The following is a 3,608-nucleotide window of genomic DNA, read 5'->3' as shown; positions in this document are numbered from 1 at the left end:
CTGAAAAATAAAAATAGTGATAAAAGTGGACTGATTAACTTTCTTACACACACACAAATAAACTCAAAATGGATTACAGACATAAATGTAGGACATGAAACTATAAAACTCCTAGAAGAAAACATTGGAAATAAATTTATTTGATATTGGCTGTCACAACATTTTTCTAGATATGTCTCGTAAGGCAAGGGAAACAAAAGCAAAAGTAAACTACTGGGACTACATCAAATAAAAAGCTTTCGTGCAGCAAAGGAAATTATCAATAAAATGAAATGGTAAATGGAATGGGAGAAAATATATGCAAATAGTATATCTGATCAGGGGTTCCTATCCAAAATATACAAAGACATATACAACTCAACATCAAAAATACAAATCATCCAAATAAAAAGGGACAGAGTACCTGAATAGGCATCTTTCCAAAGACATACAGATAGCCAGCAGACACATGAAAAGATGTTCAACATCACTAATCATCAGAGAAATACAAATCAAAACTATAATGAGATATCCCCTTACACCTGTTAGAATGGCTAGAATAAAAAGACAACAAATAACAAGTGTTGGCAAGGGTGTGGCAGAAAAGGAACTCTCATGCACTGTTGGTGGGAATGTAAATTGGTACAGCCACTGTGGACAACAGTAGAGTCCCCCCAAAAATTAAAAATAGAAATACCATATGATCTGGTAATTCCACTACTCAGTATTTACCCAAAGAAAACAAAAATGCTAACTTGAAAAGATACATGTTTATGTAGCATTATTTACAATATCCAAGACATGGAAGATGTTATACACAAATCCAAGTGTCCATCCATAGATGAATGGATAAAGACGACGTAATAAATACCACATGAGATGAGGAATTTAGAAAATAAAACATAAGAAGAACAACAACAAAAAAAAGCAGAAACAGACCCATAAATACAGAGAACATGTTGATTGTTACCAGAAGTGGAGGGGTGGAGACTTGGGCAACATGGGTGAAGGGGAGTGGGAGGTACAGGCTTTCAGTTATGCAATGAGTAAGTCATGGAGATAAAGGCACAGCCTTGGGAATATAGTCACTGGTATTGTAATAGCCTATAGGATGACAGATGGCAGCTATAATTGTGGGAAGCGTCTGAGCATAGCATAACGTAGAGTTGTTGAATCATTATGTTGTACATTTGAAACTAATGTAATACTGTGTGTCAACTCTACTTCAACTTTTATTTTTTTCTTAGAGTTCAAGTCTACTTCATTTTTTTTTTATTCAACACTTTCATATATCACCCAGTGCTCATCATGACAAGTACACTCCTTAATCCCCATCACCTATTTAACTTATCCCCCAACCCACCTCCCTTCTGGTAACCATCAATTTGTTCTCTATAGTTAAGAGTCTGTTTCTTGATGTGCAGTCTATCTCCCTCTTTCTCTTCCTCTCTTATTTTTTTACCTTTGCTTTTTGGTTTTGTTTCTTAAATTCCACATATGAATGAGATCAAATGGCATTTGTCTTTCTCTCATTGACTTATTTTGCTCAGTATAATACTCTCTAGCTCCATCCATGTCATTGCAAATGGCAAGATTTCATTCTTTTTTATGGCTGAATAATAGTCCATTATACACACACACACACATATCACATCATCTTTATCCATTCATCAATCAGTGGATACTTGGGTTGTTTCCATGATTTGGCTATTGTGGATAATGCTGCTATAAACACTGAGGTGCATGTATCCCTCTGAATAAATATTTTTGTATTCTTTGGGTAAATACCTAGTAGTGAAATTACTGGATTGTAGGGTAGTTCTATATTTAGTGTACTGAGGAACCCCCATACTGTTTCCACGGTGGCTGCACCAGTTTGCATTCCCACCAACAGTGCAAGAGAGTTCCTCTTTCTCCACATCCTCCAACACCTGTTGATTCTTCTGTTGTGGATTTCAGCCATTCTGACAAATGTAAGGTGATATATCATTGCAGTTTTGATTTGCATTTCCCTGATAAGCGGTGTTGAGCATCTTTTCATGTGTCTTTTGACCAACTGTATGTCAAATGTCTGTTCATGTCTTCTGTCCATTTTTAAGTGGATTATTCCTTTTTGGGGTGTTTTGTTTTCTTTTTTTTTTTTGTAGACTCCATGCTGGGCATGGAGCCCAATGAGGGGCTTGAACTCACAACCCTGAAATTAAGACCTGAGCTGAGATCAAAATTTCGACACTTAACTGAGCTACCCAGATGTCCCTGGGGAGTGAGTTTTATAAGCTCTCTATGTATTTTGGATACTAACCCTTCATCAGATATGTCATTTACAAATATCTTCTCCCATTCCATAGGTTGTCTTCTAGTTTTGTTGATGGCTTCATTCACTGTACAGAAGCTTTTAATTTTGATGTAATCTCAATAGTTTATTTTCTTTTAAGACTTTATTTATTTATTTGACAGACAGAGATAAATAGACAGAGAGGCAGGCAGAGAGGGAGAGGAGGAAGCAGGCTCCCTGCTAAGCAGAGAGCTCGATTCAGGGCTTGATCCCAGGACCCTGGGATCATGACCTGAGCCGAAGACAGAGGCTTTAACCCACTGAGCCACCCAGGCGCCCTTCAATAGTTTATTATTGCTTTTGTTTCCCTTGCCTCAGGAGACATATCTAGAAAGAAGTTTTGATAGCCAATGTCAAAGAGGTTACTGTGTTTCAGGTCTCATATTTAGGTCTTTAATCCATTTTGTATGGTGTTAGAAAGTGGTCCAGGTGTGCCTGGGTGGCTCAGTGTTGGAGGACACGTAGAGTAACAAGATGCTGAATCCTGGGCACTTTGGTTCAGGGGCTTCCTCAAAACATACTGGTGGTCATCATCTTCTTTAGAGAGACTGAAAAGTTTGCGATTCTGCTAGCTCTTTTGGGTCCTGGGCAACGAGGCACAGTAGTATCAGTTGAGTCCAGGATTATCCTTCTTGCCTTTCTTTTTTTAAAACAATGACCAAATTGAAAACACTGAGATTGGCATCCACAACCCCAAACAGATTGGCACTTTCTTTTCCAGTCCTCCTTGGTCTGTAGCAGGAATGCTCCTTACTCAGCAGCACACAGACACAGCCTTGGGTCAAGACATGCTGTTTCTTGGGGAAGCCTTGTTTGTCATTACCACCACTGATCTGGAACACATACCCTTCCATTCTTCACCCAGGACATCAGCAGCAACTTCTTTGGCCACACGCTTCTCGTAACACGTATGAGGTTTCCATTCGTCATCCACTTCAATGAGTTTCTCACAGCCAGTAGCTGGGAAAGAGATGTTCAGCTTCACCTGACCACCTCTGAGGTGCCACGACAAACAGCGTCTTGAATCTCTTCATCAGTATTTTATAGTTTTCAGAGTACAGGTATTTCACCTCTTTGGTTGGGTATATTTCTAGGTATCTTTTTGTTTTGGGTGTAGCTCTAAACGGGACTGATTCCTTAATTTCTCTTTCTGCTACTTCACTGTTGGTGTATAGAAAAGCAACAGATTTCTATATGTTGATTTTGTATCCTGAGACTTTATTGAATTTGTTTATCGGTTCTAGCAGGTTTTTTGGTGGAGTCTTTAGGGTATCTATATAGAGCATCACGTCAT

General features: G+C 38.6%; 1 pseudogene across 1 annotated transcript; it reads right to left on the bottom strand.

The window, feature by feature from the left end:
* Positions 1-1,030: 1,030 nt before the first annotated feature.
* LOC308357910 (small ribosomal subunit protein eS6-like) lies at positions 1,031-3,608 on the bottom strand (annotated as a pseudogene). The gene is made up of 3 exons: positions 3,604-3,608; positions 2,807-3,309; positions 1,031-1,083 (listed from the first exon to the last, which is right to left on the bottom strand). The product of its transcript is annotated as a small ribosomal subunit protein eS6-like (transcript).

Source organism: Martes martes (genome assembly GCF_963455335.1).
Source record: "Martes martes genome assembly, chromosome: 17".
NCBI lineage: Eukaryota > Metazoa > Chordata > Mammalia > Carnivora > Mustelidae > Martes > Martes martes.
The sequence above is the reverse complement of the archived record's forward strand: the minus strand, read 5'-3'. Positions and strand labels throughout refer to the sequence as shown.